Below are 22945 nucleotides of genomic sequence, written 5' to 3' on the forward strand. Positions count from 1 at the left end.
AATAACTCCTGATGGTACTTGTGAAAATAACAGATTATTCCCATCCTCTTTTACAGCGCCCAGTAAGTCTCGTATATAGCTGCCACTGCTGATTGCTTTATGACCCATCTAATACTTTCACACGTCTTGCAGAACTGTCCCCGAATCCCTTTCTCTTCTCACAAGAGTTAATTCCACTGCAGACCCCAAGGTGATGAAGAATCACTGTACTTTTTAATCTTTTTACAATGGCAAATTAGTACTCTCTGTGCTAAAAGACAGCAGTAAGCATTCTTTAAACAAGCTTCCTTAATCTTTAATTCCCAATATAATGGAAGAACTGCAGCTAACAATAGGCAGTCACTTTAAAACAATTGTGTAAGGACACTAACTCATCAGCACCTTGGCTTATAAGATTTATGGGACCCTCAAAACCGTGAAACTGCTTAACCTATGCTATACAAAGGGCAATTTTATAGCTTGAATGCATGAGAAGAACGTTCTGTTTCTTAACAGTGAAAGCAGGAGATGTAGTTGTCTAACATCTTGCACTCAAAAACCTGTCATTAAATTAGGACAAATTAAAAAATGTAGTGCACCTGAGCAATAGTCAGTACCTTATTTTTTGTGATTTGTAGATTAACCTTTTCTATTATTTGCAGTAAGTTATCAAGTCGTTTCCAACTAGTGACCTAGCAGTCATTTTTTCCTTTTGCTTGTAATAGTCCCTTTGGTATTACCTAGACATTTTCTAATATGTTACTCATTTTGTCAAAATGTTGGTAATAATTAACAAGGTAGGATACTAAGAAACACACCTGTCTCTCTAGATTAGGAATCAAATGCCATCTGTGGATTCATCCAGAATTTTACATTTTCAGAACTTTGTGTACACTCTGGATAATTATTTCTCCAAGCAACAGTATAAAGAAAGCAAGTATGTCATATATTACTGTCATTCGAAGCATGGATGCAGTGACAAAGAGGTAAAACGATTAGCCTAGGGTCACACAAAACAAGGTGGGCAGAGGCACTGCTAGGAAGGAATACCTGCTGACCAGCTCAATACCTAGTTTGCTTTACAGCTGCATCCATTAGGAATTACATGGTTTTACTTGTCAATAAGGGTTTAGCTGCTTATATGCAGGACATTGTAGTCTATAATACAAGCCTAGGAACTGCAGTTAGGCATGGAATAGCTTACTTTTTGAGGTCCAGGTGTAAATTCCTTCCCTCATTTGCATACACCTCATAGGTGGCAAATATGTGTTGTTCATTTTTAAGAGGGACTATTAAAAACATAAGCAGAAATTTTGAGATAGAATCTTGGTCTTTGCCACAACTACATCTGAGCTCAGCTTTACAGAACAGCTGCCCTATCTCTTTTACCCACCAAGAGCTTAGCAACAATTTTATTTTGGTGAAAAAGGAAGTCTTGATAGCGGTGTTCTTCATCTATTGATCCGGACACACAATCACAAGACTCACTCCAGTCTTTTTTCAAAGACCACTCCACTCTTCTTGGTGGAAACAAGCATGTGGATCTTCAGGTTGGTGAGGCACATTTCCTTTTCAAAGCTGGCTTCAGAAATGTAAATGCCTTACCAGTGTTAGCATAATGGACTAACCCTCCTATGCCTGCCTGGTCCCTTTGGAAAATCTTAAGTAGTGTGGTGGGAATACAGGAGTCTGGCACCACAAGGTCTTCCAGGATATACAGTTTATGTGGGAAACAAACAGCAGCAGAACTGCAGACTTTGTTTATCATCATTGCCTTAAGTACGTGGGCCACAGGCAAGTTAGGGTTCTCTATAGGGGAGTAGACCAAGGCCTATAAGAATCCTGCTCACAACTAGTCCTTGATTCAAACACTGAGTGTAAAACAAATGGAGATATACAGATGCATCTACACATTCACAGGCAGATACAACAAAATGTAAATACCAAATAATAAACTTTCATTTTTAACAGAGGCCAAACCATTATTACTTACCATTATTTTTTTACTTCTATTTACTTTTATTTTACTTTGTTCTTTATTGTATCAGATATAATGATGACTTATACAACTTCCATGAACTTTTCTGGATCACAGTTTTCTAGGAAAGAAGAGAAGCTCTACATGAAGATCATTTGCAGATACTTCTCCAAAATGACTGTATGCTCAGACTCTTAAAAATGGGGATAGGATATTTTTGAAAGGTTGACTGATTCACTGCATTAAAAGAGTCCTTTAGGACCATGCAACAAATGTCCTGGAGGTACACATATTCAACTTCGTGTTAGTGGGAAAAAAAAGTTACGAAGAATTGATTCTGGAATAATCATCTGGCTTGTTATTTCACAACAAAATTTCAGTGTACTGTTTGCTAGCCTAAACAATAAGGCAATATAACAAGGGACCTTTCCAGTGCTACTGTAAATAAATATTATTTTGAAATTTTTAACTCCTTCTATATCCCTATTACTAATTACCTAATTAAATTTCTTTGAAGTATTAGCTCATTGTCAATTGTGATACACAACTTTTTATAAACCAAACACAACAGTAGAGCAAAAAAGTGTGTCAATAAAATTACACAGCCCCAAATGAAACTTGTTCCAGGCTATATATTTAGCATACACAAGTATGTCTGTGTTTGTATGCAGGAGGTAGAAAATCTAGAACAGGAAGTTTATACCATAGAAAATAAGCAACAGTATGTTTTTCTTGATCATGATTCCTGTATTAACAAAATTATATATGTATATGGTATAACTATTAGTTCTATAAATAAAACACCTTGTAATACTTCATATTTGACTGTTCATCAAGTAGAACAATAGGCTTTAAATTTCTTGCGAAGGGTGATCTCACATCTCCGATGAATTACAAATAGATCATTTGTCAAATCTCTAAAATATTAAGTACTAGTAAGAATTTTCTGACAATAGCAGAGCACGTGCTAAGTACATACTGGAAAAAATGGTTAACACCAGTTGCACACTTTCAAATACTGATTCACTCTAGCAAAGCTAATTTCCTCTGCTGATTCATGTTACAGTTCAGTCCTCTCCTGTCTAACTTCCACAGCATCAATAAAAGAAAAAGACCTTTTCCTCTCAGAACTTTTAATAAGGCCTGTCTCCAACACACATTAACTACATTTCTTTTTTTTTTTTAGTGGTTGAGCACTTGTGCCTCCCTTTCAAATAGTGCTATGTCCTACAGATACGTTCAACCAAATTAAATCAGTTGTCCCCTCTCCCACATAAATGTTATCGTTATGAGAAGTAAAGGATAGTGACTCTTGAAAATCAATCTGAACAAAAAAATATTTTCATATAAGCAGTGTTGGGATTTTTTTTCAGAGGTTCTGCATCAGTTAGGAGGCAAGATAGACAGAAACCATAATCTAATAAAAATGGAGGTCTCGAAAAAGAAGAAACAACCCACCAGGTTAAACTTTCAGCCAGATTTTCAAATAGGACAGTTAGCTCTTCGGGAGATCAAATGTTTCCAATGATTTTGGTAAGGTTGCCTTTGGCATAACTCAGAATCTGGCCCACTTTTTTGACACTGGTTAAAACATTAGGACATGCAATATTCTGTTAGAACTAGAGGCAAAATACTTCTTAGTGCACACAAAAAAGGTGTATCTACATTAAAAGAAAAAGGATTTCCAATGTGGTATCTCCCAAACGTTGCGTAAGAGCATTTCTAAACTCCTTCAGAAAACAATATGATTATGTACTTGCACACGGTTTCAGTGCCAGAACTTAGGGTCAAGTTTTGATGCCCTGTTATGCTGTAAAGACATGCTGCACCCATGCAGCCCCAGCTCTGAAAATTTCCCATCTCCATCCAAATATCCTACTCTCTCTTTTCTAGTGATGACTTTGAGAAAGATCATCCTTTACTTCCTCTGTGCTCTGAGCATTCAGTGTTGTTATAGTATGGAAGAACAAACCAAAGTATCCCAATTAAAAAGTAAGCATATTTTAAATCAGAAGATGGATAGTGCTTGAAACAAGCTAACCAAAGAACTGGTAAATGTTGATTTCTTAACATCTTCACATCAATAATTTATGCCTTCTTGATCAGACATGCCTATCAAACACTGGTTACTGAGCTTAGTGAATTTGTCAGTCAGTGACCTGTCATACATGAATGAACAGACAGGATCCTATCGTCTGATGTTGCACTCCATGAATCTCATTATCACTTATGTTTGAAGTTCTAACTTTAGATGTCTAAAAAAATGGGTTTAAGGCTTACCTTCAGGGTTCATGTTTGAATCTTTTTCTGTATACAAAAAAATACCAACTGTATTCAGCCACCCTTTCTGAAAGTGTAACTTACCTTTCATTGTTAACAGTGAAACACGGCAGTTTAGAAAAAAGCAGAGTCTTAAAGCCAGCAAGAAGGTCTTCTAGGAACAATACAGTTTTGCACCAGATGATGTACTTGCTTAAGTTCAAGCACATTACACATTGGAGAGTAAAAGTTTTAATATTCAGTGGATTAGATTCAGATTATACCAGTCTGTAAAATTCAATAGATGTTACTATTTCCTGGTAAGTTATTTTAAAAACACTGTTTGATTCAACCTACTCCAAATATTAAGATAAAGTGGCAAAAGTTTGCATTTCTTAAAATAAATTTTACAAAGACTCAGCTTCACTGAAAGCTTTATCTATCATAATGACAACACAGAGTTTTCTACAAGATACTTAGTAGTTTATTAGAATTACTGAAAGTCCCCTAGGGCACATAGACATTTTTATTTTTATGTGGCTGGTCAGTCCTTGACTAGTAAAATACTTCAGAAAGGAAAAAAAAAAAAAAGATATTCCAATCTGCTGAAGGACTTCAGATTTGGCCGAGGACCTTATCTTAGACCTACTAGCACTGTCTCATTCTGTACAGCCCTTCCCTAGTTATTAATGAAGTTGTATGCTTCCACGCACAGATTCAAAAGGTTGTGCAAAATTATTTTTGCCTGTGCAGTTCTTCAAATCCTCTATGCTTTACCTCTGTCCCATGTGCCCGTCACTCACACTTCTGAACTTTACTTAACTTTAGCACCTGTTGAATGTTACAATCTCTTTGATGAAGTTAGAGACACAGCTCTTGACCTTCATGAATATGTGACAGCAGCTTTCAGACAATGGAACATGGCTCATTTGGCAGGCATTAGAGTTGTAGTACTCATTTTCAAAAGTGATTTAGTTTCCACATCTTCAAAGAGCAAACATATGCTTCCAGTCTGAACAAAATTAAGTTTACATTAAGAGAAACATTTAGCAAGAGTGAAGATTCCAGCAGCTTTATCTGAACCCTCTTGTGACAGTGGGGCGGGATGCTGAAGAGAGAGAGGGGAGAGAGATAAACACTCTGCCCTGTAATATCAGCTGTGCCACTTGGTTCTTTTTGAGACAAGAAAGTCTCTTCAGTGTTTTAGAGATGTAGTTGTACATAAAGCTCGCTCTCCTACGGAACTAAGTATCCTACCTAAGAGGAGTCTGGAGATCACTCATTCAAGCAACATTCATAAAAACAACCAGGGGTGCCATGTGCTTCAAGATACTTAAAACAGTGTGCCAATACTGAGAACTGAGTAAGAAAAAATCAAAATCTAAATCGCTATAGAAAATCTTTATCTGCTTAGATAATAGGCTGTATCTCCACAGAGATGATTTCTGCTTGTCTAAACCAATAGACTAGTGAAGCCACATTTTTCTTCTGTAGAGGCTCCCAGTATAGGAACATGTGTACCAAGGCCACTTCATCATTTTATGTTATGACTATTTTAAAAGACAGACTATGTATGTGTTCCGAAATGTTCCTCAAAACAGCACAAGTAGTCACAAGTCTCATAGCACACTACCTCTGCTTAGAGTAGGTTACTCATATGTTGGAGGTGTACTGTTCTACATACAAAATGCTAAACGTAATTTTTAGTATTAACAAATAGAATATACAAATGCCATGCTTACTAATATTTGATTATAAATGTCCAAATGCACCATCTTTTTTGTTTTATCTGTTAGGTACATTTCCATATTGTCTTTCTCATACATTTTGTGGAATTCACATCGCCAGTGTCAATTTAAGTAGCACTCAGAACTGACAAAGCAAAAGCAATAAGATTTATGAACATGCAATACAAACAGAATGAGCACGCCAGAAAGTTTATTGTATGCTTCAGACACAGTTGTTTATTGTTAAATGTACCCAGAAGCGTTGGGTTTTTTCAGCTGTGACATATAAAAGCAGAGTCTTGATTACTCTGTTCTACTGATAATGGATGAAAGATGCACTAATGGTTAAATTTAATGGACATTTTCTACTACTTGGCTACCCAGTGAGCACGTCAACAAGTTAAATTTGTTTGGAAAAATGTTGCAATACTATAAATACCCAGAAGTACATATACTAGCTGTTACAAGCTTACATAAAAGGACGTACTGCTGTATAACTTTTCTGACTCTTACTGTAATTTGAATGCATTTGCTTCTTTTACCTTTGACTGAAGAGAAAAATTTCTAAAATTTGTTGTTTCCTAACAGGATGGCACCTTAAATAAATGTTAAAACAAAGATGTCTGCTCTGCATACTGCAGATGTAAGTAGGGCAAAAAGTCAGAGGAGTTAGAGAGAATCTCAGTGACAAATTATAGATTTAAGATTCCAGCCACTTAGACATAGATTTGGAAATGGCCTCTAAACTAAATTTACACATAAAAGGGATCCTTCCTCTTACAGAAGTCATGAAAGTATTCAACTGATACTGTTTTTTGTAGGTTGATTGGAAAGAACATAAAACTAAATCCTGTTCCTCCAAAGGAAAAAAAAAAAATTGCAAGCATCATCAAGACGCTCCGAGTCTCCAACAAAACTGCTACCATATTAAGATATGCAAATTGTACCTATTGGCATATAATTCAGTAAGAAGAAAAACTACAGCAGGACAAAAATAATTTAAAAATTATTAAACTGTCTTATTATCTCTGGTAAGGATGGTAACCTATGGTTTTCCCTAGAATATCTACGTCTTAATATAACCTTTAATTCAAACTTGCATTTTCCTTGGTCATATGCAAACCAGTTACAAGGTTTTTCAAGTATAGGGAAATTCTCTCCTGCCACTCAGTTCCCACATTTGGATTTCTGAACCCTAGCAAGCATAAGAAGAGAGGTTTAACTCAGCAATAATTGTGTGTTTATTACTACCTTTTTAACAGCTTACTCTTCCCTCGCTCATTTCCTTTTCTACATGTTTCTGCTTGTCGTATTTAACTTGGCTGGTTTGACACACAAAGAAACAACTACATCTATTGATCAGCCTGTGATGCAGCACAGCATTTATCAATCCATACTCATACAAAAAATACCTGTATTCCATGCCCAGTAGAAGGAACTCGGGTGCTTGGTGTCAGTATCTTGGTTGTTTAAGCTTGGGCAGCACTGCCTGGTCTTGCTTCAGCTCCTCCTGCAGTTGTCCTCTGGTCTGCAGTCACCCAAGACAGCAGAAGGCTGAGGAGGAACTTAATGCAATCTGTGGGTGCAGTGACAGTTACAGACCTCCTAGCTTTCTTCTTGGCCTGTGCATGAGACTCCTCATCATGTTACATTATGAGGACAGTGAATGTGATAAGGCCTCAAGGAAGGTCTGTCTTCCACCACAGCTTATGCTGCATCTCAGAAATCCTTGCCAGGGATGAATACTGCAGCGCAGGGGAGCAAGTTAACTGAAACTCCAGGTATGACAGTGAAGCAAGGTCATGAACAAACCCCATACTTGGTAATAAGACCTTGTCAGGTGCGTAAGTTGTGATTGTCAGTTTCTGAATGAGAACTCTTGATGTATTGGTCCTGGTTCAATCATGTAAACCCAGCCTCTAGTGATGCTGGTGATCAGCTTTCTTGCCATACATTACAGTGGCTTTTCAGTCAAGAGAGTCCTATGCTGTTGCCTTGAGTCCATATAGAACTACATACTCACAGTGATTAGGTAGAAGTCATTAAATATTTTGGTCAACTAAATGTATTCTGTAAGATCATACTAAATAAGACTGAAAGAGAATTTCAAAAAATCATTCTTCAAACACAAGCTGAAATCCTTCTGTTAATATTTTTTGAGATAAAAAGTTTTACTCATATTTGTTATTCTGTTAAGGGTTTCTGGAACGGAGAAAAGTTGGCTGCAGGTATAAAATTTCTTCAAGGATGCAACTTTTAATCAATTTGGACACAGGCCGAGAATATATAGAGGCTTGTGAATTATTACACAGAGGCTCAAAAGAATTACACATTTGGAGGTGATACTTTGCAGCTTTTGTACAGAAAGAAAAACACAGAAAGACCACATATCTATTTCAACTGCAAAATGGAACTTTTTTTAATATTGGATGTAAAACTGAAATGTCTTTGTATCTAGTATATTAGATACCACAAGAGAAAGTTTGGCTATTAATTAAAGGAAATGTGTTCCCTTAATTACAATATGCAGAACTTTAAAATTGTTTAGGTTATTTGTCTTGTTTTCGAACTGCAAATGAAGAGTACCACATTCCTGTACAACACGAGCACTTCTGAAATGTCTTTAAAGCAGACAAATAATATTAATTTGCACCTAATGAGCCAACAGTACAGCTTCCACTTAAAGAACCATGAACCAAGAAACTCAAAGCACCGACCTGTTCTAAGCAAAGAAGAGGCCATCTCAGAGAATTCCCCCTTCTGCCCTTTTCAAAGGGAGAAACACTATTTAAACTTATTGTGGCTGAGAAGTAAATTTTTCAAACAAAAATAAAATACGGAGAGTTGATTCTGTACTGCAGTGCTTAAAATGCAAATATCCTTTACATGAAATACATTTTAGACATATAAACTGGTTGCAAAATATGTGACAAAATAATCACTTATTTTAAATTAAGACAATCACAGTAGAATTTGAACTCACAGCCTTGTAAACACACTGGTGTTACATTAGCCAGTAGGGTACTCTTTCATCAGTTAATAGTTTTGGGAGTTCACAGATATTAGATTACCTCTAGGGAGATGTATTCTTTTTCCATGACTTCAGTAAAAATGGATTAAGAGTTGCAAAGGAATACTAATAAAGATGCTGAATATCAATGCTTACACATTTTAAAGCCAGTACACTCACTAGTTGATTTCATTAACTGAATTTTTGGATGTCACAGAGATTTGTGATGAGATACCTTATACTCAAAAATAGGAAAAGAAAATAAGGATTAAAAGGTTACCTTTATAAACACAGGTTTTTCTGCATAAGTTAGATTTATTAGGCTTGTGTAAAATGAAAAGTTAAAAAGATCCAGCCACCTACTAATACTGTCTGGATAGTACTGCAGCTTTCCTCACACATGACCTGATAACAATTACCTCAAAGGTAAATATCAAAATTCACATTGACTTCAAGGAAAAGTTGAAAAATAGTAACTCATTTTTCAATTTGGCTTAGATTTATCATTGCCAGATGGGATATATGCATGGAAACATAAGAAGGCTAAAAAGATCCTTGAGTTACAGGCCAGTATAAGGTGGCAGCAGCTAGTTCAAACCAAAAACCCCAGGAATTAAGAAACAATCAAGAGGGTTGAAACTGTTTCTTTTTATAAGATTGTGGTATTTTCGCACTCTGCAGTATTTTTAACTTCCCATTTCAAGATAGCAGTGTAGAAAAGGCTACTTAAACCACAATGTCTTAAAAGTCTACAGCTGAAGGAGAAAACCAGATGAAAGTGAGTCTTGGATCTTTCCGGAAATTAAAAGGAAATAGGCACCTTTTCCAATCTGTGCCCAGGAATTCACAGTGAGTTCTTAAGCGGCAGTCTAATAAAATGCAAATGGTGCTAGCAGTTTGAACAATGTTAAACTGATAGAACACTTAAAATACAAAGGCCTTTTTTTTTTTGTTTTATTACATTGCTATTAGTTTCTAACACTGAAAGAAGTTCTTTGAAACATCCAAGCAAAATATTAATGAGCATAGGAGACTTTTTTTTCAAAATAAACACCTAAAATTGGTGTGTCAACAACTGGAGTGGTATCATAATCACCAGCTGTGTCATAGGTCCTTCCTTCCCTCTTAAGCCTTCTGACAAGGAAAAAAACAAGTTATTAAAATTCACTACCACATCAGAACACCATCACTACACCAAAACAAAAAGTAGTCACCACCTAACTTCAAAACCTTTGCCTTCTAGCAAGTATTGAAAGAAAATCCAGTTCCTATTCTTTAACCACACACAGCCTAAATCTCAAAATCACATTGCATATTTTTGTCTGACAGTGGTATCTAAGTCAAAATCGCTTCCTATCTCTTTCTCCTTCCAGAGTCTGGAATCGCATCCACTCAAGCATTTTATTACTCCCAAGATGCAAATTTCCAATCTCAGTTGTGTCTCTTGGGACCAATAGGAGTTTGTCAGAAACACGAGGTTTCATGTTCCAGATGCCTTGCAATTTTAAAATCTCAACTTCCCATCTGAGGACTGTCACCAGAGATTGCACCAGCAAATGAGGTTTAAGAGAATTTAAAACATCATCATTTTAAATTACTTCCTTCTTTAACACTAAACAAGAGCACATTTTAAATCCATGTGTAGGATTGCTTTTCGTCCCTCAGTTTTGAAATACATATTAAAAAGAGGATTTCTTTCATATACTTGTGCAAGCAATGATGCCTGAATGTAAATGAAGACCTTTTGTTTGTAACTGCTTTTATCTTCCAGATCATAGTTTTCTGCAAAACAACAGAACACACTGATTCCTTTTCAAAGAAATCTTTTTGACAAAATGGCTCATACACCTGTCAGAGTAATAGAGGATGTTTTTTTTGTTAAACAAAAACACAAAACCCCCAGCAATACCAGTGTTAATTGCTGTATTGTTTCAAGCAACAAAAACTCACAGAAAAAAATAGCAACTGCCTACATTACACTGTGTATCTAGAAATTGTTGGAAGCTAATTGTAACAAGCGTGAGACAATTGTTCCAGCACTCATATTTCACAGTGCTGAGGCTTCAGGAAAAACTAATTCTTTCATCTTTCTGGCTTTTGAATCTTTGGTTTTCTTATCAGTTTACTTTGCATGTAGTGACTGCTGCTTTTAAGTAGCTACTGCAGCACAAACTGTTATCATCTGAATTACAGGAGTTGCTGCTTCAGGCAGAAACACATTTCTTGGGGAAACCAAAGGTGTAACAGCATCCGCACCACTGTGGCTTGGCGCCGGGTGTGCTGCCAGGAACCAGGGGTGGTAGCTGCCCTCCCATCCCTTGGTTCAGACCACAGCCCCTCTCACCTGTGGTCTCTATGAGCAACTGGAATAAACTTCTGTTCATTAATGATTAAATCAGGGTGGAGGAGATGATGGACACATGACATGACATAACAGGGGACAGGACAGGACATGGACACATGACCAAACCAAAAAAACAAAAGAAGCCCTCAAGTTACTATTCTGGGAGACCACACTCATTAGCAGAAAGGCAGAATGTTAGCATCTCTTTTATTTGCAAATAACATTATTGCTGCAAACTCATAATTATCCCCATAAAAAGTGAAATACCACTGTAATTTTATAACCTGTTTAATTTAAAATCCTGCATTTTCAAATCAAAAAACCAGAACTGAACTGTGAATTAAAAATAACTCCTTCAGGTCAAAGACATCTCTAGTTTGCCTCAAATGTCACAGAAAATGGGATTTTATGTATCTTTTTTTGTAACTGGTTCTGTAACATAATTTGGTTTTGTAAAAACACAGACCTAAACAGTCAAGTGGAGATTTCACAATGACACATTTCCTTAATCTTCAGTGTTGGCTCTCTAAACAGCAGGAAATAGGGGACAAGAGACACTGTAAAGTCTCTTCTCCCCCTTCAAAGTGTTTTGACAGCACAAGTAAGAAAACTGAATTAGGCAATTAGAGAAGAAGTATGATTATACCATCCGTGGTAAAAGAATCTTTAAGTTTCTACCTAAAAACAGTTAAGGCAGACTAACCACTAATGCTGCCCCACCAACCCCAGCTAGAAAGGACTGCCAGCATTATGCAACCCTAACACAGTCGAAGAGCTCACAGCTGCACTACCCACTCTACATGAATTCCTCCCTATGAAAATATCTACAGTAAAATCCCATTAGCTTAAAAAGGGCAAAAACTTCACTCACAGATCCATTCTCAAACAACGCCTTAACTCTGTCTCCCAAATTCAGAACTCAGCTTTGGCCTTAACTGCAACAGATTTGTTACACAAAACTTTCTGGATCAAGTCTAAAGAGACGGGGTTGGGTGGGAATTTTTCTTTCTTTTATTTAAAAAGAAACAGCAGCTGATAGATGGCTATGGATGGATTTGTTTGACTAAATGTCAGTATCTGAATCATTCAACACAAACCCCCTTTTGAGTCAGAAGAGAGCTAGTCAGAGTTCATTCCATCCCAAAGCAATTGTTCAGCAATGTTAAAAACAACTGAATGAACTTCCCCCTAAAGCACCCAATTCCCTCTACTTGATAATGAACAGAAAACTTACACCAAGTTCCATACAGCTAGGATTTTACCTTAGAAATTCTTAGCCTATATTTAAAGTGATGCCCTTAAAGCTGCATTTGAAAACGAGGTGCCTTCTTGATTTGTTTGTTTTATAGAGCATATCAGATTTAAGTGAGCTTTCCCAAAAAATAAAACTGAAGTCATTATACTGTCTGTCATTGTCCCCTTAACAGGTTGATTTCATTCACATTTGAAAGTGGACAAGGTTTTAAGGATATTAAAGGTTCCCCTCGCTGCTCGCCCTGCCCTCCTCCCCTCCCCCTGCCCCCCCCCCCCGCCAGAAGTTTAGAAGTTTACTTCTAGGGAGAAGAGAAAGATGCTATTTATCCCCTCAGTAATGGAAAATCAGAAAGAGATCAGTCCAAATCTGTTCCAAGAGGCAGCAGCCAACTTACAGGAAAAAAAAAAAGAAAAAAAATCTTTTATCCCTTAAGCAGGTGCACAGCTCCAGACCAACTACACCGCTTGCTGTGGTGGTTGCATGACAAAATATACAAATGTGGGCTAATGTGCAAGGACTGATGACAACAGGAAAGCAAGTTTCATTAGTTCTGCTACTGATGGAATGGTTTGTTTTAGCTTATAAACCTTCTAGAAAAATTTAACAGCTATTAGAAACTTTGAAGATTACATTTGATCATTAAGGTGTGAAATAGAGAAATTTATGTCTGTTTTAATTGAAAAGCTTGATACAACCTTTACAGCAGAGTTACCTCTTGATATATCTGCAAATGTCTGCAGAAATTTTTTACTGTACATATTTTACATATACCAGGAGATTCTAACTATAAGAATTAGATGGTGAGGACAGAGACAAATTAATGGAGATTCAATTAAGATGTTCATAATTAAAATGTGTACACTTAAGACTGATCAACTTGTCCTTTCTACCGTTTCTAGTTGTATAAAACAAGGGAAAAAGTTGGTGCCATCCTAAAGCGGTCATTTTAGCACTTCTCAAGGGAATATCTCTCCACACAATGTATACTCAAAATGTAGATTTAATGGTGAGGAGGTCATCACCTCAAATCCCCACCTGCAGCACTCTAAAGAGCTGAATTACACTTTTGCAGCTAGTCAAGTTTGTACTTATGTGAGATAAAACAAAGATAATGAAGCTGCAAGGCCTGCAAGGATCAGAAAGACAATCTGCTGCTCTCTGATGCATGTGATGTTACATAAACTATGTGCGGAAACCACCTTGTCTCCTGGAGACTGTCAATTATAGGGTCAACACAAGAGGGCCCAAAGATGAAAGCAGATTTGATATAGAAAGTGATCCTTAATACCTTCAAATATGTGGATCCATAATTAAGCACTTAGATTCAAAATTAAGTTCCTTTACAAGCAGAAACTTAAATTCATACCCAAGTTCTTACTGTAAGTAGCCTTAATTCCAGAAGTGACAAAAACTATTGAAACACCATAATGAGAATTCTGTGGAACTTCTCTTATTTGGCAACTGTGCCAGAATTTAGACCATCAGCTGTGCCAGAGAATACGTAACAGTTCCATCAAAAAACTGGTGCCAGAACTGCCAGAGGAAAATAGGTGTGAGGTCCGTAGAAGGTATATCTACAACTTTAGCAGCCACCCATGCACTGCAAAACTTGGATTCCATCCTCTCCAGCAGCATCACAAGGGCTCAATAATCATGCATTAATCATAAGACTATACTGAATTTAAACGTGGAAACCAAAACAGCCAAATTTGAAAATCATAGAATCATAGAATGGTTTGGGTTGGAAGGGACCTTTAAAGGCCATCTGGTCCAACACCCCTGCAATGAGCAGGGGCATCTTCAACTACATCAGGTTGCTCAGAGCCCCATCCAACCTGACCTTGAATGTTTCCAGGGATGGGGCATCTACCACCTCTCTGGACAACCTGTTCCAGTGTTTCACCACCCTCACTGTAAAATATTTCTTCCTTATATCTAGTGTAAATCTACCCTCTTTTAATTTAAAACCATTACCCCTTGTCCTGTTGCAACAGGCCCTACTAAAAAGTCTGTCCCCATCTTTCTTAAAGCCCCCTTTAAGTACTGAAAGGCTGCTGCAAGGTCTCCCTGCAGCCTTTTCTTCTCCAGGCTGAACAACCCCAACTCTCGCAGCCTGTCTTCATAGGAGAGGTGTTCCATCCTTCCGATCATTTTTGTGTCCCTCTTCTGGACCCGCTCCAGCAGGTCCATGTCCTTCTTGTGCTGAGGGCCCCAGAGCTGGACGCAGTACTCCAGGTGGGGTCTCACCAGAGCAGAGTAGAGGGGCAGAATCAGCTCCCTCGACCTGCTGGCCACGCTTCTTTTGATGCAGCCCAGGATACGGTTGGCTTTCTGGGCTGCAAGCACACATTGCCGGCTCATGTCCAGCTTTTCATCTACCAGTACCCCCAAGCCCTTCTCTGCAGGGCTGCTCTCAGTCCCTTCATCCCCCAGCCTGTATTGATATCGGGGGTTGCCCCTACCCCGGTGCAGGACCTTGCAATGTTTGTCTATATATATCTATAGTGTCACAACTGTGTGTCTGAGCGCCATCACACTGAGACTCTGTACAACTCACTGGGAGCATAATGTGGGTCAGATGGTTCCCTCACCATCTGCATGGGGAAATTTATATTCTTTTCTCCTCAGATTAGAGATCTAGTCAGGACCAGCTTATCAATTTTCAATAAAAGTTCCTACCTTGGGATTAATGGCAAAAGTTGATCAGAAAGCTATCACCTACTGGCTTTATTTAGATAAAAGTATTGGAAAGAAAAAACATAGGAAACAAACCTCTTCACTTTCAAATACTGGTTTGCACTATCCAGTGGATACTTGGTAGCTACATTACTGAAGTCTGTGAGTTCTTTGCTCCATTTAGAGTACTTTGAATACTTTGACAGAACAGATGTGGTGCTTTCAGGTACACAGACCTCAAGTTACTAGTTGAGGTCAAAACAAAGGAAGCAGCAAAAAACACATTTCAGTATCTGATAGCTTGTCCATAGCTTCTGTAAAACATGTTGAGGGAGATGATTGCTGAATGGGACCTTAGACAGGTGATTTGAAAGACAGACAGACACATACTCACAACTTCATTTGAACTGGCAATTTGAGTGTAGGAAATACAGTTTGCATCCTTACTGTACAGGATGGGAAAATGGCATGGCAGCCAGCATACAATAAGATGGAAGAGGAAAAGCAAATGTTTTTCTTCAGCAAATGCTGAAGAGAGTTCTTCAATAATTAATAAAAACCATGACTCAGGGAGGCTATACATTTGAGAGAAAGACCCCATTCTACAGAAGTTAATAGAAAATAATATCCTTGTAGTTTTCTACAGAGGATTCAGAACTCTGTAAGATTTCTGTACAATGATCAGTTTTGTAAATGCTAGATTCTACTGGTGACCACTGATTTATGTGACAGTGGGACAATTAGAATAAGTTGTCTATCATGTTTAATGGTTTAATTCTAGAACCCTACAAGAAGTTTTCTTTTAAAAGTCAGTTTCATGAAATTAAATTAATAGCAGGACAAACTAGCAGTTCTGTGATTTCCATGTTATTCAAATAGCATGAGGCAAAGTGATGTGGCATCAGTCAGTAGGTGTGGAAGCTTGTGCACTAGAAAGAAGGGAGCAGAGAGAGAAGATGTGAAGGAAGGAGAAAAGTCAAAATGATGACTTAGAAGAAAAATCACCTAGAAAAATTAACAAGGTGCCTAGGAGAAAGAAATTGAAGGAAAAAAAAAGTATCTCAAATGTATCGTCTTGAGGGATAGGTCTCAGAGAAGAAAACTGATGAGAATGAAAGGAAGACAAAAAAATAAAAATAAGAACATTGGAAGCTGTATGCTTGTACAATGTTAAGATGAGATACACAACGTGTACATAACACGCCCATCTATGTTGAAACCTAAGAGATGTTCTTCCCCAAATAAAACACACGCAACTGTGATATATAAGCAGCCAATATGCCTGAATTTCAGATTGCCACATTATATACCAAGGTTGATTTTGAGGCTGAGTTATTTAGGTGTCCAGTAAGTTACCAGAGTGCTGGTAAAAAGATCGTGGCACATCAAGGTGTTATGCTTTTTTATAAGCTACGGAGATGCTGATTTGGTAGCATTTTAGAACTGCATGGAGCACTTTCAGCAAAATTATTTCTTATAGCCTTCTCTTAACATGTAAAGTTAAGTACCTGGAATCACAGTGAAAAGGGTTAAAAGGAAAGCAAAACCCTGAGATTAATGAAGTGTGGTATAGCTCCAAAATAAATGTCATTGCTATGAGATAGGATCTCTTTGAACCTTATAATTCTAGTAGCCAATAGGAGTCCTACTAGCTAGGCTCTTTTTCTGTTTGTTTTACATAGTTTCTTCATATTCTTCTTTGTATTTTCACACATAGGGAATACACAGGTATATACTTTGTGAATACTGAAGGACAGGCTAATATTTGTCCATAGAGACGTATTCACATTATAAATGAACCATGTGAAGCTCCTGAGGTCCTTACAGATAGATAGAAGACACTGAACTTACCTCTGGAACCAATTATTTCCCCTTCAAATTCTGGTTCAGAATCAGATCATCAAAATTCTTACACTTGAAAAGAAAAAAAAGTCTCCTAAAGCATCCTGAAAATTTAAAAGTCTCACCACCAATGAATTCTGGGTAAGTTACTGCATTTTTGCATTTTTATTCCATATTTACTTCTGTTCCACTTTTGTTCTGACTTCTTTTTCACTGCCTTAGGTATAAGAAATAATCCTAAAACAACTGCTACACCTGCTAAAATAAGATGATAAATGAACAAACACTCAGGATAAAAATCTGTATTATTTCACGGCCACTTCTTGTCTTCCTATCTGAAGGCATGGTGACCAGGACAGCAAAAAAACCCTTTCTTCAATGACACAGAATCTCTATTTGATCTCTGCCATTTCAAACATCACTGTTCCTGGACTATCTGTCTTCTACTACCTTTCCTTACATCATAATATTCCTTCCTCCCTCAGTCATCTGGGGATTCTTGTGCACATATTTCAAAACTTAAAATTTTTATACAGAGTTAATTTATTCATCCACTGGACAAAAGAATAAAATAGTAATGTCATGGCTCAAGATTAGTATTAGAATTGGGAAATACTTTGAATTGTTTTGATGGCAAATAAAATTTATGAAATTTAACTTGCAGTCAACTTTGCTGTGAAACAATTTGCTCTTTTATAATTACAATTAGACACTTAAAATGAAAAGTGTCATTGCAAATTAGAAGCAGACACTTTTTCTCTTATAGCATTTTCAGAATATCTTTATCTTATACCAAGATGAGCCCCTCTCCACACGTGTTACGATTTTAAAAATACAATTTATTTCAGAAGTTTATTGGGACAAATTGGGATAATTTCCCATCAGAAACATGTTGAATACTTAATGTAATTTTAAATTATTATACATTTTTGTATGCAAATTTTTTGTGGGTTTTGTGTGCATTTTTGGATAGCTTTTCCACTCTGCTCACAATTTACAGCAATTCATACCTTTTGTTTTGAAGTCAGCTATTAAAGATTGAACACAGCAAAGCAGTGATTCACAATATGTGAAATCCAGACAAGTGCTTTTCCAGACTTTTGATTCTGAGAATAGAAATATGCATCTCCATTTGGTGATGTCTACTGGTTTTAATAACATTTGGTGTCTTATAAGTGATCTAGAAACCCCTGCCAAGGTCAGGCCTTCTGCTAGGTAACATTCAAATAACTACTGAAAGACCTCTTTTCTCAAAGAACCTGAAATCTAGGAAAATCTAGTTCTAGTTGGTTAGACTTAACTCCTCCTTGAGTAGTGTCAAATTGATGCTTGAACAATTTATGCCTCCAAGGTTTCTGTCAGGGCATCATGTAGAAAGCCAAATGCAGGGTTAAGTGTGTAACACAGAGAGATTTCATAGAAGTTAGAGATTTAAACAAATGAGAAGATGAGGGTCTTCCATGTCAGTAAGAGGTAGGGTCTAGACAGCAATGCAGATCATATGTGGGTCAAACCACCCTCTCAAGATGCCTATCATTTCAGTCTTGAAAGGAGTGGCCTGTTGTAATTAATGATCTTGACTTAGGAGTCTTAGATAAATGTCTAACAAGTTCAGTGGCATGCACCCCGAAGTTCAATGCTGCATATTCTCCGCTCAGCCAAGGCACTGGAACAGCCCTCGTGCCATACCTAAGCCATTTGAGATTCACAAACTTGGCATCCTGATGTATGGGGGGGCATCCAATAGGCATACCCTGAGGAATAACTCCAGGATTTCCTCAATACTTTTTGCATCAAAAAGCCACAGAGGGGGGTGAGGTTGGGGTGGGGTGGGGAGTTAACCTAGAATCACATGCGTAAATGAAAAATATCTTTTTCAAAATGCCTAACAGAGTCAGGTATCCAGCTGTTGCTGCTCCCTTCATTTCCAGAATCCTGCACATTTTTTGCATAGTGGTCAAGTGCTGGTAAAATATGGGTCTACAACTTACCCAAATGCTCTGGCAACCTGGTTATAATACTGCTGCTGAGCTTTTATATTAGCCAAGCACCTACAAGTCCATGCAATCACACAAAAAGTTTCTCTCTGAATCTGGGCTAAATATATTATAGCACACCAGGTGATTGTATGCAGCATTTCTTTTCTTCCAAATCCAGAAGATATGCATCACAGGAAAGCAAGTTAGATTGTTTTAAATATGCATATGTAGATGGTAGTTTATAGGTACATGCATCTGAATTCAGGATCAAGCCATTATTTATAAACCTACCGTTAGCTAAACCAATACCAATACTTAGAAGACAACAAAATAATGCATTCTTCCACATGAAATTATGTCTTTGAATGCTGATTTTCCCTGTGTTATTCTTTTCTTTCTGACAAAAGGCTACATTTGAGTCATTAAGAAGAAGAATTTTCCCTTTCAAATCAATGAAGGTTTCAATTCTGATTTCAGTGTTTTGGGAATGGTGACAGTTTCTGAATTACAGGTTCCTGTACACTTGTCTGACTCAGATTTATCAGCAAGGTCAGACACAGCAGTGCGAGAATGGCATTGTAATTAGAAAGGTGCCTGTTCTGCCAGCTAGGTGTAAAATGCCCCAGCAGTGCACAGTGAACTTTTATTTTATGCGTAAATTAATTGCAGTAACTATCGGACTACAGCTGGTAAGGCAGCCAGCCAGGCGTAAACAGGAATTCCAGACTGCCAGAGTGTTCCTGCTGGAGAAAACAGTGTCTCCACAACACAAACTTCAGCTGTTCAAAGTGGCAAACAGGAAAGGAAAAACGCCAGCTCGAGCATCAGCCTTGAAAGTAAGCAACCAGACAGCTCATACTCTAGATAAAGGCAAAAGAGGGACACAGAAAAAAACTTCAAGAGCTGTTATATAATATAGTACAAGACCAAACATTTGAGGTTGCATGTTTTTGCAAATTACACTTGAACTACAAAGCCTCTAAGTAGAACTGTTAGTTTCTACACCTCCTATATTTAGTTACCCCTTCAATGACTTCCTTCTTCTTTTCCATATTGAGATGAACACCAGTTAAAGTAATTATACAGCAAGATGGCAGCTCCATGACACAGGGTCTCCAGCAGCAGTAACAGGAATTCTGCGCTGCTTCCCCTGCATACGGTGATGCCTCTTTCACTTCAATGGCACAACCATTTGCGAGGCTGTCCTTTGAACTGACTCACCGAACACATACGAGTGAAAATAAATCTTGAGGAAAGAAATTGTTAAAATCTGATACAGAGGTGAGGGCCTCAAGTGAACATCCTTCTTTGTCAAGAAGAGGTGGCTTGCTCTGGTTCCTTCCACTCTGGAGAAAAGCATTTTCCTTGCTGTAAGTTTTGACAGTGAGTGATGGGAGAGGAAGAGGAGTGTGTGAACTGACACAAGATCTGACCAGGAAAGTGTCGTAAGAGGGTGGGAGAGGAAGAAATCCTAAAATACTGCAATGGAGTTGTAAGTGAATTTATTGAATGCCCTCCTTCATTACCTGTATTAAGCACACACAATTATTGCCCCATACTTCCAGGGACTGGTTTTGGTATTAGATAACAGGTTTGCTACTCATGCAGAGTTGGCAGAGGAGGAGTGAGGGAAGAATGATGCTTCACTGTTCAGCAGAACGCTTAGGAAAATCTAAGACATCCTGACCACTGTAAAAATGACTAAGTTTGAATGGGCCTTATATTAGGACATACAGAAATATATGGGTCTATTTCTTTACTTATGCTAAAGTTAAAAAGGGTACTAAAAAGCCCCTTCACAACGTTCTGCAAAGACTGATCTGACTGTATGAATGCTCGTTTGCCATGTGTAACTGTCTGAAAATGTGCTGTTCTCACCTTTTTTAAAAATTACTGTGCCCTGAATAAGATGGGGACTATAGTCTAAAAGGCAACTTAAAAAGCAGTTAACTGAAAAGACATTTCAGACTTCATACCTGTTGGAGTGATCTAGAATTCAAAATTTTACAAGGAAAAATAAATGAAATAGGTAGTGCTACAGAGTCAGGAGCAAACCAGGTAACAGGCTGCAGTCCGTCAGGGGAGTCCCCACTCTGGGGTGGGTCACCCACTGGCTGCAGTCCCTCAGGGGTGTCCCTGCCCTGGCATGGGCTGTCTGCAGCCGCAGCCCCTCAGAGACATACCTTCTCCAGCACAGAGCGTCTCCTTCCAAGAGCACGTCTCTGGCTAGATTTCCTTTGGTTTGCGTCACCTTGTGTCACCTACCCCAGTGGCTACTGCCCTTAAAGCGTGTTTGAGCAAGGCGCCATGTTCTGGCATGCAGTGGGCTGTTGCCATCCATTGGCAGCCCTGCAGCCTGCCTCAAACACTTCCAGCTCTGCCTGCTGTTGGAGACCACCCTGGCCACTGATGCCTGAAAAATACTGGACATAGTGGACTATAAGCTATAAAAAAGAAAGAAACAGAGGAACCAGAGATGAAAGGAAACATCAAAAATGACTGATGAGGAAACCTAACTGTAGCACAGCTTTTGACAATTATTGCCTGAAGCTGAAAAGAGGTGATATGTTTGGCGCAGGCAAGCTCAAAATGGCTGCAAAATAAGCTGGCAACACCTTGAAAAAGTTTGCTTTTTGGTCTATAAAAATACTAGCAGTTTACTCTCATAAATCCTGTAAAATGTAATTCTATTACAGTCTCAAAAACATTTTAAAATCATACGGTCTTACAGAGTTTCAACATGCAGTGGTTTTACTACAGTCATTGACCTAGTCAGTATTCAGAAAGAAACAAAAAAACCCAATTATAGAAATAATGAATAATGATAAAAATTACCTCCTCAGCTTCAAGAAAAAAAAAAAATCTCATTTTTAGAGTCCTAAGTATTTATTTACTTCTATACAATAACAGACACAATGGATCTACTTCTTTTTTGTGTTTCAATAAATTTCTCATTGCCTACAAAGCTGACGGGTAGGGAGCTGTAAACCTCTGAATCTGTGCATAGGCTGCAGTGACAGATGGATTCAGAACTTAAACTGAGGTCTGAATCACAGGGCAGAAAACCAGCAGTTCGTCTATGTCCTGTGAAGGTGTGTTCATGCAGAGGGGGTTAGTTCCTGGTTAAATAGATGCTGATCAGAACATCTGTGTTGGACACTTGTCTTCCCTTCCCTTTTCTTCTTTTAAAGCCTGCAAGTTCATTCATACAGGCCCTGCTAGTAGAGTAGACTCATTTGGAAAAGCATTTTCTATGCTACTCTGATAATCCACAAGATATGAATAATAAATTGAGAATAACCTTTCCTGGAATAAAACTTCCATCATTCAAAACAAGGATGAAACACATCCACCCATTTACAAACACACAGCATATAATCTATTTTTGCTTCTTTGCACCTGTTCACTTGTCCATCCGTCATAGAACAGGGAGGAATACGGTCAAGATCAGGAATGAAGAGTACAGATCTCATGCTGTTGAACATCTTCAATGGGCTTGTCCACTCCTAAAAAATTGCATTAATTAAGAAAATTAATGCTCAATTTGTCTGACACAAGATTATGCTTGTCTGTGCCAGCTATCTATATATCAAGCCCATCACCACTAATTTGAATGCTCAGAATCATACTTAAACATGCCGACAAGTCTAGCTGAAATCACACAAACAACAAAACCACCGACAGCCTCTGCAGTTTCTCCTAGGACCATATTTTCAAGCTATGATCCCTATCATCAGAGAACAATTGTGCCCTTTAAAAATACCAGACCTTGAAAATAAGTAAGATGATGATCTCTTCAAATAACTTATGAAAAAAAGGAAAAAAAAAAGAAAAAAGAAAGAAGGAGCCAAGGGCAGGAGAGAGTGTTGAAGGTGAAACAGCAAGATACAAATGGA

The sequence above is a fragment of the Pelecanus crispus genome, chromosome 3 (assembly GCF_030463565.1).
Source record: "Pelecanus crispus isolate bPelCri1 chromosome 3, bPelCri1.pri, whole genome shotgun sequence".
In the NCBI taxonomy this organism is placed as follows: domain Eukaryota; kingdom Metazoa; phylum Chordata; class Aves; order Pelecaniformes; family Pelecanidae; genus Pelecanus; species Pelecanus crispus.